This window comes from Ctenocephalides felis, unplaced genomic scaffold, assembly GCF_003426905.1.
Source record: "Ctenocephalides felis isolate EL2017-DRISC unplaced genomic scaffold, ASM342690v1 CF-g0.4_SCAFFOLD_00845, whole genome shotgun sequence".
Taxonomy (NCBI): Eukaryota; Metazoa; Arthropoda; class Insecta; order Siphonaptera; family Pulicidae; genus Ctenocephalides; species Ctenocephalides felis.
In genome coordinates this window covers 89,748,284-89,769,738 of record NW_020536999.1, presented here as the reverse complement: position 1 = coordinate 89,769,738, position 21,455 = coordinate 89,748,284, and the positions used below count along the sequence as shown (strand labels likewise).

Below are 21,455 nucleotides of genomic sequence, written 5' to 3'. Positions count from 1 at the left end.
AAGCAAAACAGAATACATAACCCCTAGTATTGCCTGATGGCACAAAAAATCCTAAATCCATAAAAGAAAACCAAATAACGTTTCGACTTAATACGAACACATAATGTAGGTTGCATCGTTCGTACAAAAACATTTATATTATACATCTCCGTCGTGACTAACAAAAGACAAGTTTTTCTAGCAGCTGTTGATAAGTTGCACAAATACCAATATGAAAGACCAATTCGTTTCGTATATGAATGCATTTATGTTGTCCATTCTGAATGTATTTGTTCGTCAGCCGAGTCATTCGTGTGTTTGACAATCAGCTGAGAATGGCAGAGAGGAGTAAGGTCATGTTTAGCATTGGCGGACAAGATAAGAGAAATATATATATATATTATATAAAGTAAACATTACACTTTCTTTTATTGCAATAATAATAATATATTATTGAAGTAAATATAGTAACAGAGCTTAATAACATCAAAAAGCTTAGGAATCTGGTTTATCAAATCAATTGCTCAGATTGTGATACAATGTATATTGGTGAAACTAGTCAATATTTGAAAAATCCACAACAATTCAAAACGCAAAAGCTGAAGGTTGCTTCATTCAACGACATAATGATAAGGCAATAATTAAACATAATGGCATGAACAGTTAGTTTTTGAATTATGTTTTTTTATAATGATTATAAAGTCATACATAAAAAGATGATACATATATGTTAGGAACTTGTTAAAAATCCTTGCTCTTTAAAGATCCTGTTATTATATTTTTAATTATCATTGAAATAAGTTTTATTTGAAATTTAAATAATAGGCAAATTGACCCTCTTTTCCTGCTTCGATTAATAAGCAGAAACATTTGTAATTAATATATATAATTTGTTTTACATAAATATTTTTCTATTGAACCTCAAAATTAACTTTAAATATTGACATAATTTTTCATAGAATACATAATCCAATGTTATATTACAAATCTCAAATATTATTTTAGATAAAATAATTTTTATCTATAGCAAATAAAGAATTAAATAGAGAAACAATAGCGACCAGAGATTAAAAATTTAAACGACAAAATATCTAGGTTAGGTTGTGTATGTAGATTGTTTAAATAATAAATAATAAATATTATTTTTTTGATAATAAACTGACTTCGAGTTCAAGATTACAATTAAGAAAACTGGATAAGAGGAGTTTATTAAAAATAATGGTTTTTATTTATTACGTCGCTATTTTGAGTTACGAGTCGCCATTTTGAGTAATGAGTCGCCATTTTGAGTTACGAGTCGCCATTTTGAGTTACGAGTCGCCACTTTGAGTTATGTTATTGTCAAAATTATTAAATAGAATTAAATAAATTATAATAGAATTCCATTAATTTGTAAATTCCATTCAAACAAATATTCCCAAAACAAAATATTTATCCTAAATTAAACTAGATAAGAAACTGGCTTCGAATTTAAGATTACAATTAAAAAAAAATGGGTAAGAGAAGTTTATTTTTGAAAATAATGCTTTTTATTTATTGTTTAGCCGTTTGGAGTTATGAGTCGCCATTTTGAGTAATGAGTCGCCTTATAAGTCGCCATTTTAAGTTAAGTTATACCCGTTGCCAACAAACTAAAAATAAATTATGAATTGTCAAAATTATTAAATATAATAGAACAAAATAGAATTCCATTAATTTGTAAATTCTATTTAAAAAACTATTCGAAAACAAAATATTTATTCTAGGATAAGTTTGCTTTCTTAGTGTACCTAATAAAAATAACAAGCATTTTTTTTTAAGTTAAAGTTCAGATCACATGAGCTTCTCAAACGATGATGGCGTTGACTTCTCAAACGATTTGGCGTGGCTTTATAAATAGCAACCCAAACGTTTGTCCCATCTCTATGTAATGAATTTATTATTCACTGCTCAACATCAGGCTGTCTGAAGCGGGATCGAACCCAATTCCGATTCAAAGTCCCTAGCTCTAACCGCTAAACTACGGGGAAGTCCTCTTTCCATAGACATAAACTACTAATAAAAATACGTGCATATAAATTTATTTGCGTAAATCTATTTATTTTTTTGGGTTCCGTCTCAAGGTCAATGTCGTAACGTGTTATTGTCTGCAAGCGATTTCTGCATTATCATATCATGTCCTATATGTTTTTGTTTTTCTCTTTTTATTTTCAAAACAACATTTTTTTGAAACGAAAATATAAAGTAGACATTTTATTTATAAGATTCCTAAATCTATTTACTCCCCAAAGGAGATGTCACGAAAATCCAAGTTGATAATTTTCTGGTTGTTTGACTTTTCAAACTATTCTGAATCGTTTGACACCAAAATGGGAACAAGTGGGTGTGCGTATATGATCCATAAGGTGATCTTTCGTCAACCTTACCTTTTAAAAATGGCTGCACTGATGGAATTTGATAAAGACTCATGTTGATTAGTTTTCCGTAACGATCGACCAAGCTGTTTCTTTACAATTAGCAGAAGAGTCAAAACTTGTAGTCCACATTATTTGGAAAATACACATCAATTTGTAATTAAAATTATAAATATTTAAAAATAACAACATAAATAAATTAAATATTATCAACCTTTTTATTATTATTATTAGTTTATTGGTCTCATCAATCTTATGTCATTATCCTCTTATCTGAGAAAAGTACCAAAAAAATCATTTATTCTGATTTATTCCATCCCCTAATTCAATTCTATCTCGCCAGGAGCGCTGTAGTCGATAAGGGTTTATGCATTTTATTCTTGTGTTGGTATTGGTGGCAGGGATTCCGGGGAGTTGGGGGATTCCAAGGGACGCCGGGGATGTAAGGGGCTACGCTTCCGGGTCGTCGCGAGTTCGTACGAAGAACATCAAACGGTTCGGAAATATCTATCATTTTAAATTAATCAACAAAATATTTTTTTTGAATAATTTTTGATTTTGAAATAAAAGGTTTTTTTCCAAAAGTAATTGTTTCAGAAAGCAGAAAGATTTTTGAATCATTCAAATCGGATGCTTTTGCTATAAACTAATCACCACTTCTTTTGATCATTACGAATTGTTTTTTTGGATCATTCTAATCTGATGCTCCGATCTCTGAAAAACTGAGTTACCGTTTTTGGCATTTTTTGCCCCGTAACTTCAAAATGGCTCGACCTGCCTTTGCCAAAAACTAATTAGAACGTCTCCTTATCAATAAGAATCGAACGTTTCTTCGAATCATTGAAATCGGTTAAACAGTGTTCCCAAAATCGTCGACAAAAATTTGTATCCGAACACACACACACACACACACGCACTTACACTCACGCACACACACATTTTTTCTAAGGTTTGCCAAAATGTTAAGAAACATCTAAAACGTGAAGATATGCATAAATTTTCCCATTACAATAACTTACCCTATGAAAAGTTAACTAAGTGTAAGAGGCATTTTATAACTATAAAGTCGTTTTTTATAGATAACGCTCTACTAATTAGATTAGTTTGTACGTTAAATTAGGGTTTCTTATAACGCGGTTCCCATATTAGACAGTTCTCATTCGCCGCCTTAAGGTATGCCAAAATGTTAAGAAACATCTAAAACGTGAAGATATGCATAAATTTTCCCATTACAATAACTTACCCTATGAAAAGTTAACTAAGTGTAAGAGGCATTTTATAACTATAAAGTCGTTTTTTATAGATAACGCTCTACTAATTAGATTAGTTTGTACGTTAAATTAGGGTTTCTTATAACGCGGTTCCCATATTAGACAGTTCTCATTCGCCGCCTTAGAAAGGGATTGTCTGAATTAGAAAATGAATTTTGTTGATGTTGGGATTGAACATCATTAAATCACGCAATCAAACAATATATATATATATATATATATATATATATATATATGTGTGTGTGTATACATTATACACCCTGTATCAATCCGCCACGTGTCAAAACCTCCACCAACCCCCGACCCGATCATCCTATATGTGTCTCTCTCGGATGCGCAGAGTCTCCATTTGTTATCCTTTGCGCACAGTATTGACGTCATTACCAACCCACACATACAACAATACACTAACACAAGGTACAACTTCAGGCGAATAAAATAGCGAAACAACTCGGAAATAAGCAACAGTCAAGTGCGAACTGAAATCGATAAATAAAGAAAATATGAAAGCCATCTTAATTATTAATTTATTTATTTATTTACAATTTCGACTAGAATGTCACAAGAGTATTATTCAAGGCTCCGTACCAAAATCTGAATTATAATAAAAAAATGAATGTTATGCAAATTTTATGCACTCGCGAATTTTCGAGGTCTTTGCCGAATGTGGAAATGTTGCGAAATCCGCATTTGCGAGGTCACACGATAAATAGATAGATAAATAGATGAATAGATAAAAAATAAATAGATGACAAGATGGATATATACAAAATTAAATAAAGAGATTAGTAGATGAACAGATAAGTAGATTAATGGATAAACGGGGAAGGAAATTAAATTTAATAAATGTTTAAATAAATAAAAGGATAAAAAAATATATAAATTAGGTGTAAGTGGCATTTTATCTTAAGAAAAATTGCTTTCGCCTTAACCCACATGTAAATTTGATTAGTAATTCATCCTATCTTTACCAAAATCAGCACAATTCTAAACTAATATCCTTCGAACGGTTTTTAAATTTTCAAAATCGGTTCAGCATTTTTGGCTTAAACGTTGACGACAAATGTTGGACTTATTTGATAATTATAACGAAAAATAAAGACGGCTCGGCCGATCATCTTCTAGAAATGTCAATTCACTTGAAATTTCAATTTAGGTGACATTGTGAGCCTAGATAATATTAGAATATAATGTACAAGAAAAATGTATGTCTATTATAGCCGAAAAGCAGCTCAGATATGCTAGAAATTGAAATAATACAAGATACAGTCAACAGCATGTGTTTGGCAGATGAAATTATTTTATACATATACATTATTTTTTTAAACTTACGCATGTCGCATTTTGGTTTACTTTACTAAATTATTAAACAATACAAAAAAATATTTCTACTTATTAAAAAAATGATTTAGAATTTCGTTTCATGTGTCAAAAATTCATTTGTTTGGCATTGGATATGGAATATTTAGCTGATCTTAAATTGAATAGTGCACATATAAACTAGATTTTACAAATTAATTCACCTAAGATTCGCACTTAAGCAATGATGTTTATTGAAGCATTAGTAAGAAATATGTACTTTGGAAATTATAATTTCCAAAAAGCAACTAATATATGGTACGAGATTATGGAAATTATAGACTAAATTATTGAATCAATTGTGTTGTGTGGAAAAATCAAGTGTGATATTGTTTTTTTACTGCAAATACTATATTATTTTTTTCTGAATTTTTTATACTGCTTATACTAAGACCATAAACGAATCACAAAGACAGGACATCAAATAGGATATTAAAAAGTATAGGATAAGATATTAAACAATTTGGAACTTTTGAATTGTAAACGTGGGTACAGGACAAAGTCTGCCGGGTCATCTAGTATATATATATATATATATATATATATTATATATTTATTATCATCATATGAATTTATAGTTTGTCTTACATAACACATATCGCTTTAAACAAAAAATCAATTATGCAAACGACATACATCTGGATCTAGATGACTGTGTGTATATCATAATATTTACAAACACATATATATATATATATATATATATATACATACATAATTTGTATATTTGTATTACATTTGTATATTTGTATATGGTTTTCGCGTTTAATTTTAGCGATGACTTTTAACGGCTGCCAACAGCTGATTTTGTTAGAGCGAGACAAACGGTGTATCGCTTACTCTGTTGGCCAGCCTGCGTCATACTGATGCACCTACATCAATATATATATATATATATATATATATATATATATATATATATATATATATATATATAATATAAATGTATATATCCGAAGATCAAGGTCTGCCATAAATCCACACTATTTTTGTAACAGCTTCGATTTATACAAATGTTTATATAAACATTAGAAATTGAAGCAGCTTTACTTTTTGTTGCTATTTTAATTGAAGTTTGACTATTTCAGCTACAATTCTTGCTCCCTTCATAAATCAAACATATTTACTGATGAAATTCTTCCATTTTAATATTATATAAAAATTGATTCAGAGGTCTCAGGTTCGAGCAGCCTGTTGTCAAGCAGTAGTGACGACAGTTTTCACTTGGAAATATAGAAAGCAATATATTTCTAAGTGAGAATAGCCCTTGTCCGGCATTGCTGCACCAATAAAAATCAGCCCTATTAAATAAATTCTAATAAAACAATCAAATATGAATGGATGGACCATTGGGTTACCATCTAAAAATACGAAGTAAGGAAAAGTTTCAGTCCAACAGGTTATAGGACGTAAGGTTCTGATTGCTGTTTAAATATGAAAATAAAAACTAGTAAGGTGCATGGCATCGTGCCTTAGGAATCGTTCAGATATTACTGAAGAAGATGTATTACAATTATTTACCCCCCCCCATTCCCCTTGTCAGCAAAAGTAAGCACAGCTCTTACCCCCTACCCCCATGCTTACGTAAGCATTTTGCAATTAATGTAAAAAAATAAAAATACTACCTATGACGTAATCATCATCCAGACTCCCCTGCCCCCCATGTCCACCCAAAATAAGCAAATCAACAACCCCCCCCGCCTCCCTCTAGTGCTTACGTAATACTTGAACGGCCCCTTAAGGCAAATTGCTGGAACTGCCCGTACCGTAATTAAAAATCTTGGTACGAAACCCAAAAAAATACACAAAATGTGTACACATTATTAAAATCTCTATAAAATATCTGATAATTTGATGTACATATGTCCAATAAACATTTTTGACTCACAAATGACATTTTTAACTTCCCGTAGGATAAGTTATTGTAATCGTCCAAAAATCGAAATTAAAAAATTTTACATTTCTCGACGTTTTGAAGGTTTCTAAACATCTTGGCATACCTTTGAAAAAATGAATGTGTGTGTGTATTTATGTATGTATGGATACAATTTTCCGTCCACGTTTTCGGGCGTACGGATCAACCGATATGAATGGTTCAAAAACATTCGATTCGTATTGATAGGGAGATGTGCTGATTAGTTTTTGACAAAGGCAGGTCCAGCAGTAACGGAAATAAAGAGCAAAGAGTGATTTTAATGATTCGATAAACCTTTTTCTTGTGTTGACGAAACGATTATTTCGGAGAAAAGCATTTTTTTTATTTTTCAAAAAAAAAAGTCTTAATATCAAAAACAATTCAAATTTTAATTTTAATTATAGCTAAAAATTCCAAAGCCACTTGAGAAAAATAATTTAAACTTTGCAATTCAGTATATATAATTCTTGCTGAAAAATATGAGATAAGGTCCTTCATTCTAACTCCGCGTGATTACATTTTATTTATTCACTTTTCGTGTAAACTTATATGAACGTCATCATCAAATTTATAAGCCTTTATATTTTGTCTATAAAATACGAAAAATAAAAGTTACAATATTTATAATAATCTATTTGAAAACATTTAATATTCCTTAAATATTTCATTACGGTACAGGAAGTTCCAGCAATTTTCCTTTAAATTTAATTAAGTTTATTTGTAAAATTATAAATATTTTTAAGTTTTTCAAACTGTAAAACCTACGTGTGGTAGTATCCTAGACACGATTTTTATGGAACTTTGTAAGGGTGTGAGCACACGTGCACTTTTTCATTGTAATCATTTATTAATATATATATATATATATACTAGCCGGCCCGACAGACTTCGTCCTGTCAAAAAAAAATTGTAATGTGGCGGTGTTTTGTGCCTACCTTTTTTCTATTCTTTGCAAGAAATTATCCTGAACAGAACCGTCACCCTGGTAATAATTCGGTGTGAATTAAAAATAATTAAATAAAACACAATAAGCATTTAAAAGTAAGTAATTTTAATAATGTAAATCATAATTCAAAAATCAGATCAATTTTCATTGTAGTGCTTTGTGATAAACGATGTTTGTTGTTTGATTACCTGGCGCATAGACAAACAAATCTGATGGTTTTTCAATACGGGAACAAACAACATACAATTTTCCATGTGAGAAACATGTTTTTTTTTAAATTAATACCACAAACACTTAGTGATACCATAAACGCACTTGAAACGCATTGGGATGCATGGTGCGAGAACATCTTCTGCTTTATACTATCCTTTGAATATAGTTGGTCGATATTTCGCAACATTATAATTGCCGATCCAACCTTTAATTGAAGATTGTGAGGTGACAATCTTAGCAAATCCAGCGAGTTTAAAAACTCCGGTGGATCGTCTTGGTTAGTTGCCGAATCACCTGATTTGCCTGTAATTTGTTCTTGAATTTTGACATTTAATTCATTTACATCAATGTTTTTGGCTGCTAATATAGCTTGATTAATAGAAAGATATTTCTATGTTTATATAAATGTATTCAAAATTAGATTATCAAAAACTACACAAAATGTCATGACATAGATCATTGTTTTTTTTACAAATTGCGTTGCCTACTCGATTAAAGAAGAAAAGGGCTGTTTTTAAGGTTTTCCTGGCAATTATTCGATTTTTTCTCGCCGTAACAACCATCCTTGGACTTCAACGAACATTTTAAAAAAAGAATTGGCCAAATTGGTCCAGGCGTTGTTGAGTTATGCGCTTACCAACACATTTTGCGATCCATTTTTATATATAAGATATATTTTTGAATAGTCTTGAATTTGATGTTGATATATATGTTTAATTTGAGTTTAATATTCGGGCGTAACATAAATAATAATAATATTTTTATTGATGTTACGCCCGAATATTAAACTCAAATTAAACATATATATATATATATATATGTGTGTGTGTGTGTGTGTGTATACATACATATCTTTGATACGAGTTAAAAAAAAATCAACCCTTTTTTATTATATCACTTGAGGAATTTCTATTATGATTATACGTTAGGGTCCGTGTGACCCTATGCGTTCCTTTCTTTGGAAAGTTAATTATATTTCAAGAATAAGATTTTATATACGAAATATTTTTATGGGAACAAAATTATATTATTTTGTTTCTTTATGATCATTAGAACCCTACAGAACTATTAAATCTCTAAATATTATAGTCCTACCAAAGATGGCTGAAATATAAAATTTCATTTTCAAGTTTGAAAGAATTGGCGGCAATTTTAGAACATATAAGTGCGGATTTCTTCACTATAATTAATACAAATAATACAATTGCAGATCGGTTTGAAAGATATTTGAACAATTAGTCCCACCAAACACTCCGCTACGCCCTCAACAAGGGTAGCAACTTAAAAGTACAATCTCTTAGTGCCATGAAGATTGCTGCTTCATGGCCAATATAATAAAATGAAGATACGTCCGAACAAAATCCAATTGATTAATTTTTAGTAAAAGCGAAAACTTCATTTTTGTAATAAACAGTTTTTTATCTAAATAACCAAATCACAATTTTAAATGATTAAGTTAATATCGCAAAGTTCAAGCAAGTTCCTTAAAGCAAAATGCTACTTACACCTAGTTTAATATCAAATTGTATTATAGTATTATTACCTCTTATTTACGATAATAAATATTACTCCTTGGTTACATAAAAGCAAAACAACTACAAAGTACTCCATTTGAATTTCGAGAAAAAAAATCGCAAACCGTTGCCAAATTGGCAGCACAAAAATAACTATGGCTTTTGATGTTATGAGACTTGTCGAGGACATATTTAACGGACAATTTTGGCAAAGACGTCAACGAAAATAGTAAAAAAAAAATAATATAAAAATGTCTAAATGATAAAATAATTTTATAGTATGGCGAAAATAATAGATTTCGGTGAATATAATTATTTAAACAATATGTATTATATTTGTTTTAGAAGGTTAACAAGCTCAAGTCCATTAATACTGTTTTTGTTTATTATAAATTCCTAAAAGAGAAGTGAATATTTTCGCCGGAAAATCCGACTTGCTAATTTTGTCTCGATATTTAAAGCCATTGTTAATCAAACCAAAAAAAGTGCGTGTGCGAGCCAAAATTTTACCGTTCGTCCGCGTTTTCTCAAAATTGGCTGAACCGATTTCAAAAATTTAGAAGTTGGAAAAGAGCTACATTTACCGAGTTCATATTTAAAAATATATTCAAGTCTACAATTCTACAAATTTAACTAGACTATCAGTCTATTACATTTGAATTAAAAATCACTTGAACAAAACATGAACTAACTAGTGGTGTATGGCATCGTGCCTTGAGGAAAATTGCTGGCACTTCCCGTAAAAGTTATTTCCGATAAATGATTTTTTTTTTTCTTCCCAAAAACAATCGTTTCGCAAACACAAGCAGACAGTTTTTTGAATCATTCAAATCGGATGCTTAGTTATTTCAAAAACCGCATTTTTCAGGATATTTAGCTCCGAGTCTCCGAAACGGCTAGACCTGCCTTTGCCAAAAACTAATCAGCACGTCTCTTTATCAACAGCTATCGAATGTTTTTTAAATAATTGAAATCGGTTGAACCGTGATCCCGCAATCGTCGACGAAAATTTGTATCCGAACACACATACACACACGCACACACACACACACACATACATCCATTTTTTCTAAGGTATGCCAAAATATTCAGAAACCTCTGAAACGTAAAGATAGATATAAATTTTTATTTTCGATTTTTTTGCGATTACTATAACTTACCCTACGGGTAATTTAAGGGTATTGATTTTATTTAAATAGAGATTTTAACAATAAGTATAAGTTTTGTTTACATTCCTATGAGTTCCGTACCAATGTTTATCCGTTAGACGGCGACGCGGCGCGTACGCACTTTGATATTTTGTCTCTATGCAGTTAAAGCAGTGTGATTGCTTTGAAAAAAAGTTCAGAATTTTCAAAATATTTCAAAATACACCTTTCTTCAAAAAGTCTTTTTTCAAAAAAAGTAAATTTTTGTCAAAAATTTATAGTTTCTCAAAAACCTATTTTTTCAGAGTAATTTTTTTTTCAAAAATGTTGATCTTTTAAAAAAATAATTATTATTGGTACGGGAAGTTCCTGCAATTTGCCTTAAGGCACGATACCATGCGCCCCACTAGTTTTAGAAATGTTTAATTCTCATAACAATCTTATAGGAATTTACTATAGCCTTACAAAAAGGCTTGTAGTAATAAATAAAAGAGATCCCTAAATTCGGCCCTGCCCTTTCAGCATTTATTTGCCTATGATATCACCTCGTACATATATAATCTTGTTCCAACATGTCGGAACGGAAAGTGCAGCCTGCATGTCTCTCTCTTTCAACACTAGTGTGTGAAATGTGTACGTGCATGCGTACACGAATGTGTGTGTAGCATGCATGAATGTGTGCGTTGGTCAGCATGCATTTAGTGTAAGTGTGAAGTGAGTAACACTTGCCAAGTGTGCATGTGTGCATGTGTTTATGCATTGTGTGTTATGTATGTATGCATTATGTGTTTGTTTAGGAAAGTGTGTTTACATCCATGCATGTGTATGAGTAGTATGTATGTATGTGCCATGTGTGTTTTAATGCATGTGTGTATTATCTGTGTGTTTGTATATCGGTTGGAAACAAAACACAATCCGGAGTGATTATTGCGAAATGTTTCTCTGTCCTTGAAACATCAACAGTTATGACGTGACGACCACTTCAGCAACACCACTACATATACATTTATGAATATTATTAGAGTGGTATATTTCGAATTGAATCCAATAATTCATTCTCAAACTTATCGGCATGTTATGTAATAGTTGAGAAGCATGTCCACAGGAGCATTTCATTTCTTTCCGATGGAGAAGTTTATGTTTTCGCCAGAAAATCCGACTTGGTCATTTTATGTTTCAAGTTAGTCTGGAACGTTTGACGCCAAAATTGGATAAAGTATGCGAGAGTGTGTATGTGAGATGAAATTTGACTATTCGTGCACATTTTCTCATAAACATCTGCTTCAATTTCAAAAATTTAAAACCCATTTGGCGAAACTCGATAAAGACCCAAGTTGATCTGTCTTGCGAGACGATGAGGCCAATTTCTGTAGAGTTTGCAAAAAAAATTCTTGCAACTTCGCTTAAGCCAAAATGCCATTAACAACTAGTTTAGATTTTTCTTTCATGTCACTACTTGCTTAACATAAAATGTGTCCAAATTGATGAAAACTGACCAAAACTGATAAGATGACGTAATTAGAAATCTGCCAAAAATAAAGGGTTCGTCCATCCGAGCCTAAATTGACGAAAACTGATAAGATGACATAATTAGCAATCTGCCAAACATGAAGGTTTCTATCATCCGAGCCCAAATTGCCGAAAAGTGACCAAAACTGACAAGATGACATAATTAGCAATCTGCCAAACATGAAGGTTTCTACCATCCAAGCCCAAATTGTCGAAAACTGACCAAAACTGACCAAAACTGGTAAGATGACATAATTGGCAATCTACCACACATAAAGGATTCGTCCATCCGAGCCCAAATTGACGAACACTGACCAAAACTGGTAAGATGACATAATTAGCAATCTGCCAAACTTAAAGGGCTCTACGAGCCGAGTTCAAATAGACGAAGACTGATAACGTAACATAATTAGCAATCCGCCAAACATAAAGAGTTCATCCATTCGAGCCCAAATTGACGAAAACTGATGAGGTGACCATAAGGTGACATAATTAGCAACCTGCCAAACATAAAGGGTTCTACTATCCTAGCCCAAATTAATGAAAACTGACCAAAACTGATAATATGACATAATTAGCAATCTGCCAAATATAAAGAGTTCACCCATCCAGCCCAAATTGACGAAAACTGACCAAAACTGATTAGATGACATAATTAGCAATCGGCCAGCAATAAAGGATTCATCCATCCGAGCCCAAATTGACGATAACTGACCAAAACTGTTAAGATGATATAATTAGCAATCTGCCAAACATAAAGGGTTCGTCTATCAGAGCTCAAACTGACTAAAACTGATAAGATGATATCCTGAAAATAAATAACAATACTCTCCAATAATCTATCGGCGGCAGACGCTATACTGGATTATGCATCAGGCAATAGTAAAGATTAGGAGAAACAATTTCAGGTATAGACCACACTCCTACTTTCCAAGCAGAGCTTGTTTCATAATCTTAGGCCACTATAAAGATAAATAAACTCAGAAATATTTATCTTTCTTCAAAAAACATTTTCTACGTTTTTATCGCAAATAATTTTGGCAAAACCGAGGTCTTTGACCCGTTCGCATTTTTTTCAATGTTTGTTTACAGATGTCTCTCATGTGGTATGATTGCGAGATATGAGATATCTAGGTCAATTCAATTTATTGGAATAACATACATACACACATATGGCTGTCTTGGATATTACACATTGTAATTAAAATAATTTTTTGAAAGATGTCTGTTGATTTCACAGGGCAGGCGAAGAGTACGGCTCTTTGATTACTAATTGTAAGTAATTTTATGATTTTTTTCTATGCTACTCGATTGCTACACCGGTTTACATATTTTTAAATATAAATTTAAATTAGTGGTGTATGAAACTTAAATTTAAATTATCGAAAATAATTAATCTTATTAAAATCAATAATTAAAAATTTTGCATACAATGTTCGTACCCATAAAGTGTTGCCTGCTGCCACCAATGCTTTAAATCCTTCCAATTATTAAGGTTTGTCACAAAGAGCTCAAGTCTCTTATCACCAAGCCTTGATAATGAAATTTTACCATTTTTTATGGAATGTGAAATAAATAAGATGTTTACAAGTTGATCTGATAAATATTTATATTATCGGAAAATTGAGATAAGAAAAGAGTCTCAAATGATAAATATAGATGTATATATTTGCAAACGTATACATTTGAAAAGATATCAGTTTAAAGTTTTGTAAACAGTTATGATGTAATCTGGTTGAAAATTTCTAATTGCAAAATAATTAGCAACTCTCTTATATACATATATACAATAACCGTAAATTTATGACGTCCATTTTTTTTAAATATTTGTACATAATTATGTAAAATTTATTTCTCAGTATTACATAATTGTAGTAGAACTAACTTTATAACCTTAATGAATATTTTTCTTGTCGCTCTCTCATCTTACTGTAAGATGAAAAAATAAGCTTATCCAAGACTAGGACTTTTAATTATTTTCATATTGGTATTCCAGCTTTAAATATGAGTCACGGAAACGGTGTATGTAAATTTATATGCAGGTGTACGTTTTGAATAAATAGGCGAATTCAGTCGCCGGAACGAAATTATTCATTTAAATGAATACAAACTATATATATATATATATATATATATATATATAATATATATATATACCGTTAACCATTGTTCTTACATTAGTGTCGCCATATATGTACAAAATTAATAAATTTTTCAAACCATTTTTTATTATTAATTGTTGAATCTCTATTAACATAATATTCCAAAAATTAAAAAAAAATTAAATATCACAAACCTTTTACCATTCACCTTTTTTTATTATTACTATAGATATATTACCTCTAAGGACTTTTTCATGATTCCTTCTAAATTTCCATTTCAATAGTTTCATCGAGAAAACTGCACTTAATTAAAACCCATTTCTGAAAATCCTCAAATCAAAATTATTTTAAAAGACGGTAGGTGTGATGCTAATTTCATACTTTATCCTCATATGTTGGCGCGACTTATTTTAAAGCTAACTTCAGTTTAAAATAAAATAAACTGAAGGTAGCTTTGAAGTAAAGCGGGCCAATATAAGAATAAAGAATGAAGTTAGTGTCTTAAAATTAATTTGATTTTAGGATTTTCAGAAATCAGTTTTTATTAATTTAAATAATTACATGCTCCATTAAAATAAAATTTTAATTTTATTAAATTAAAATAAAATATTGAAACATGTTGTTATTTACATTAATTAAAACTTATTTCTGAAAATCCTAAAATAAAGTTTTAGTTAGAGACTGTATGTGCGATGCAAACTTTATCATTTATCCTGATATGTTGGTACGCCTTATTTTAAAGATGACTTCAGATAATTTTTTTATTTCAATTAAGCATGTAATTATTTTCTTTAAATTTAATTATTACAAAAAATAATGAACTTTCCAAAACAAAACATATGGCTAGTTTAACTTTAGGATATTTTGATTTGTTGGTAAAGTCGATAAATATGACACCAAAACGCTGTCTTTGATCAACCCTCGCCCCCAGATTTTTTATAAAAATATATTGATTAATTTAAATAAATGTATTTATGAATATGTTTATGAAATAAATTATATATCATTAAAGTAAAATCCTAATAAAATGCAATATGTGTGCAACGACGATACCTTTTATGTTGGCATGCCTGAGAATGAGATAATTTCTACATTCTTCCCCTGTCCGAATAATATAATTCAATTGTACAATCTCCAAAAACCTGTTGGTTTACTAAATAATTAAATAAAATAAATTTATTATTATTAATTAAATAAATTATTCAGTGTAGGATACGTGCGAGTTGGTAGCACTGATTGTCCAGTGTCCGCAATAGTTTTTATGTTGCATTGTTGTGTTATGTAAATGTATTAGCAGGCGTGACAACAAATGAATAAATAAATGTGCCATTTGTTATATTTTGCATTTAAATTAGATAGCACGAGTTAGAATTTTATTCAGACTAGAGAAACAATAGAATAGAATAAAGTATAGTGAATTATGTCATGTGGCAACACGAAACGACCAATCAGGCAATGATAAATATAATATTGCAGATAGATCTTTAGTGATAATAATAATAATAACCGAAGACAGGTCCATGATATGAGGGCACAACAAAATCAAAGATTTTCTTCGCCTCCCTTGTTAATTATTCCCATTATCGTTTTATTATCATTGATTTTACACCATTAGTTACTTTATATTCGTTTTTATAAAACTTTCCTAACTTCTGCTTCCTGGTGCTGTACTTCGACTTTCAGTTTCCTGCATTTCCTCTTCTCGTTAAAGTCATCAACCGTCTGCATTCTTCTTCTTTCCAATCCTTTTAGTCCTTCTATTTTGCCTTCGACGACGTCGTGCAGGAGGCACTCTTTTTGCAGGATGGGTTCGATCCAGTTTCCTTTTCTTTTCAGGATCGTGCTCAGTAGAGTTCTTTTTTTGCCCACTTTTCTCAGCACTTCTTCATTTATTATCTTGCTTTGGTGATACTCAGTGATGATTTTTAAAGAAATAATATTTATGGTGAATATATAAATGGTCCAAAAACATTTCATTAGTGCAGAAATAGCAGAGGATGTGCAGAATAGCCTATTGGATATGAATTACAAATAATAAACAGTATATTTTTTCTATCATCATCAGTGACGTTTTTGAAACAAAAGTAACAATAAACAAATAAAAATATTTTTGCAGGGAATGTGAGTGTTTGTGTAATAATTATTCCGTCAAAGTCTCGAAGAATGTCTTGAGGGGGGCGCCACGTGCTCATTTAGTGACATGTGCGTATTATTTAGCGCGCAGATAAATTTAAAATGTACGCAATACGATTTTACTATTGTACGCACAGCAGATGTCTGGTATGATCTACATATAAATAAATAAAATATTATAAATATATAATTAGTAGAAGCTCTGGTGGTCATAATAATAATTAACACGATTTTTACAAAAAAAATCGTCTGGTAATTGAGAACAAATTACCCAGAGTGCATGAAGAAGATGTTTCTTTGTCCAGTGTCCCATGATGACTTATATTTGCTGAAAGTAGAGTGATAATGCATTTCTTAAAATGCCAAAAATAAAACTAGTAAGTCGAATTTTTTCCCCAAAAAGATACTTGGAAAAGATAATTTACTCTCTTTATATGTTTTACCAGTCTGTCACATAGTTTTGATCTAATGTTATTTTGTTTGTTTGTTTCAATATTTCTAATATTGTATTCAATATTACTTAAAATTTTTATGAAATCTGTTTTACTGTATTTCTGAGGAGAGTAAGCAAATTTTAGACCTAATGCTAGGATATATTTAACATTTTCTGGAATGTTAATATCAATTTTATTAACTAACCACTTGTCTGTACAAGACTTAGTGATTTTGAAGGGATAGTTGTCATCTCTTTTTTGAATTAAAGTTTTAGTTTTTCTAATATGTTTCTCTTTAGTAGTATTAAAATGTATGTTAAATTTATAGTTTTCAAAAGCTAGAAATCAATTTAAAAGGTCTTTGTTGATAGTATTAGCAAGAGTATTGACTATGTTGTCAAGTTTTGATTTCAAGTAATTTATGTAGATAAAAGTATTTTCTATTTCAAGATTCAGTTTATTCATTATAAACTTGAAACCTAATTGATTCTTTATTATTCTTTACACAACATGGCAACAATGCCATCATGATGATTTCAGACATTGACCACCTCTGGGTTCTGCATTCAATGATATTATATAGAGAAATGTCTTTGCGGATTTGGCCAGTCTTAGTCTTGAAACATTCGAGCTAATCCAGAGTTTGTGCAAAAGGTGAGATATTATTTCAAAACAGCGTAGAAATTTTACATTTTCAATTTGTACATTTTTGTTGAAGGGTAATTTAAATGAAACAATGGACAGCGGCTCATACGTCAAACGTGAAATGTTTTCGGCAGATGATGTTCAATTACATTTAATATGATGTTTTAGATGAATATTTAATTATAGTAAGTAGTTTTGATTTACCAGAAAATGTTGGTAAAACTTCCAGTTTGATTGTATTAACAAGTTTGTGCGTCAGTAGAGTTCATTTTATTTTTCTCGCAAGTTTTTTGTTTTCATTTGCTCATTTGTGCCATGAGGCAATCCTAAGAATTCTATATTGTGCTTTACACAATCTGTCAACACTGCCGTCATGATGTCTTCAATCATTGACCACTCTTTTGACCCTACTTTTTGAACTATAAAATAAAAGTGTTATGTTTAATTAATTAATAAATAATACTGTGATGCTATCAGGCAATCCTAAGAATTCTATCCATGAGGCAATCCTAAGAATTCTATATTATGCTTTACATAATCTGTCAACGCTGCCGTCATGATGATTTCAATCATTGACCACTCTTTTGATCCTACTTTTTAAATTATCAAATAAAAGTGTTATGTTTAATTAATAAATAATACTGCGATGCCATCTGGTAATACTATGGCTTCTATATTAACCTGGCAACATTGCTGCCATTATGAGTTCGTTCCATCCGAGCCAATCTGACAGTCCGGAACTGTCCGCGCATGCGCAGAACACTTTTTTTGTTCCATCCAAAATTTCGGATTCCAAACTGTTGCGGATTGTCAGTAATGCGTTCCATCCAAGTCCGATGAGTTTGAAACTGTCATTTTGGTTTGTACCTGGCACAAACAAAAACTCCGCAATTTAATACGATTAAAATATAATGGTATTTAATCTCAAATAGAACATTAAAAATTTATGAATTACAGGAGTCCAAATATTGTCGAAATTAGATTAAAAGCGACATAACGATATATAACTAGGAAATATTAAAAAGCAAATTCATGATAATTAAGTTATATTTTTTAGAATAATATGTCTAATATATACATATATATATATATTAGGTTGGGCCGAATCATTATTGTAGTAAAATTAAGCGATATGGGCACCTTTTCATATGAAATATAGTGTTATTTAAATGAATTTTGACTTCAAAACCATATATCGCAATAACTCTTTAGCCAGCGAGAATTTCAATAAAATACTGTTTTTAATAAGTTAATATATTAATTTAGGCATGTGAATAATTCAAATTGTGACTTATATTTAATTGATAGTTTGTACGGGGGTTTTTAAATCGGGTTTAGTTTTGTTGTTTTTTATTTCCATCAGAGTGCGCTAGTATTTTTTTATTATAATTCTCGAAGTTTCGAAAAGAAATATTAATGTGAAAAACTCGCATTAATCTTCATTCAGTTCTCCAGTTAGACGTGAAGTATCAATGGCGAATTCTTATTTAAATTCAGGCGCAAGTGCCAGTAATTTGAATCATATGCGCTCGCATGATCAAATTACATTTGGGGAGCAAAAGAATTTACTGGAATAAATCTTCCGACAGTATGGAAATTATCAGGTATTATTTTTATTTGGCCGAAGAATCAAAAAAACAAATAAAATGTTTTCATATAAACATTACACTCCAAATGTGGTAACGAAATTGATTCAGACGTGGGAAAAAAATTGATATTCCAATTATGGAGAAACGAAGTATCGCTAGAAATTGAACCGATTGATTGATAAATATAAAAGTACAAATAAAGCAAGTCTACTACCAAGCATCATTTCAGGAGTTTGTAGAATCCACGAAAGATTATTTTTTATTGGAAAATGCAATGCGATTTGCGAAGAATACTGTGTTCTGCGGACTGATCCCAGCACACTTACAAGCGTTTATGATGGATCAACATAATGAGAGGAAATCTACGATACCAGAATATATTATAAAAATTGAAGATAAAGTATCAGCATCTACAATAACTAGCGATATTACTCCAGGTGAGACATATACTCCTGATGTTGGTTTTGAGTTTAAAAGCAGTTTGAAAAGTTCACAAAAATACTTCTCATATAAACGTGGACCATATAGTCGAAGATACAAAGCTCCAAACTATGCCTTAATATGCGACAGATTTGCAATCTCTGATAGAGTTGTGTTCTGCCGTGGTGACAGCAATCCTGAAAGACCTGGACATAAAGGATGATTGGGGCAATCCTGTATTATGGATAAAAATAAAAGCGTTCGTGAGAGGCAGAAAATAGGCAAGCTCTACTCAAACGATATGATTCTTCTGAATTAATAGCATTTTCATTCGACGGCCGAAAAAATGATTCTATTACCATGGAAAAAATCGATAAGAAGTTTCACATCCCCCACGAATGATTAAAGAAGCGCATTTTAGTTATTTTAAAGGAAGAACCGAATTGCCAATTGTTGGGTTACACAAAATTGGAAAATGAGATTCGGAAAGTAAAGTAATCAAATTGAACGAGTTTTTCGCCGATAAGGAATAGCTCTCGATTCTTTGATAGGCATATGTTGCGATGGTGAACCAGCAAATACAGCGTAAAAATGGGATTCTACGTCGATTTGAAATTCAGTTAAATAGGCCTCTTCATTGGTTTGTGTGTCTTCTCCACTTTAACGAACTTCCACTTCGGCATTTATTTAACTATTTGGAAAAATCATTGACCACTGGACCACGAACAAAAACCGGAATATAAGCAAACAAATTGAAACATGCGAAAATATACCGGTGAGTTATAACATATTTACTATTTGTTAATACTTTTGTTCAAATTCAATATAATTAATTTTTTCTTATTTACTTCCAGCCGGTAACAGACTTTGAAACGATCCACTTGAAAATTTGGCTGATTTAAGTCCTGTTGAATCGACAACTGACTCAAGTTATTTAATAAAAATAGCTAAAGCAGTTGCTTCTGGAGAAGTATCGACAGACTTAGCTAACAAGAAACCGGGCCAATAGCACATTCCCGATGGCTCACAAAGGCTAGTAGGTTACTTCGGTTATATGTAACTACTAATAAGCCATCCAAAAATTTGAAAATTCTGGCAAACTACGTGATGAAAGTATATATTCCAATGTACTTTAACATTAAATATTACAACTCTGTGGTGTACGGTAGTATATTATTTTATAAATTTATTAGCTGACGCAATATTTAGACTCGAATTTAAGACAAATTGTGAACAATGTTGCTAAAAAAACGCGTACTATGCTCACTCGGAAAATATTTTATTAGCAATGTTGTTCGATAATAAAAAGGAAATACGAGATTCAGCTATAAGAAAAATCTTATATTACCGTAATAATGTTGGAAGACCTGACGCAATGAGAGATTACAAAACACCCGAAATAAATTTCGAATGCCCGACTATACTAATATGTAGATATGGACGATTATTCAAATATATTCGAACCAGCCTTCACGCTAAATATACCTCATGAACATCTAGTACAATATCTACAAAGCAATGAGTGCCCATGGAGTGACCCTAAAATTCCCGTCCCCATTCAGGAACTGAGAGACATGTTCATTATTACTGGCTAACGTATCAAAACGCGTATTAGAGCGAAATCGCGATGGAGTTATGACTGCACACTACAATCTCGTAAAAAGCATCCTCGACTGGAAAGCAAGCAAGATTTCAGATATTAGTTTTTTGTAATTGTATTAGCTAAATGTAAGAAATTTTATTTTAAATAAAAATATAACTTAAAGAAATAAAAATGTGTTATTTAAACCATGACATGTCAATAATAATATAAAAATATATGTTATTCCTAAAAACCCAAAAACAATATTTTTCTACAAAAGAAGTTTGACCTGTTTCGATGCAA

The 21,455-nt window shown here is 30.9% G+C and overlaps 1 protein-coding gene across 1 annotated transcript in view; it reads right to left on the bottom strand.

Annotated features, from left to right (window-relative positions):
* The window catches only part of LOC113364049 (uncharacterized aarF domain-containing protein kinase 5), a 115,252-nt gene that overhangs the window by 72,388 nt on the left and 21,409 nt on the right, over positions 1-21,455 (bottom strand). The gene's annotated exons all lie outside the window — the stretch shown is intronic.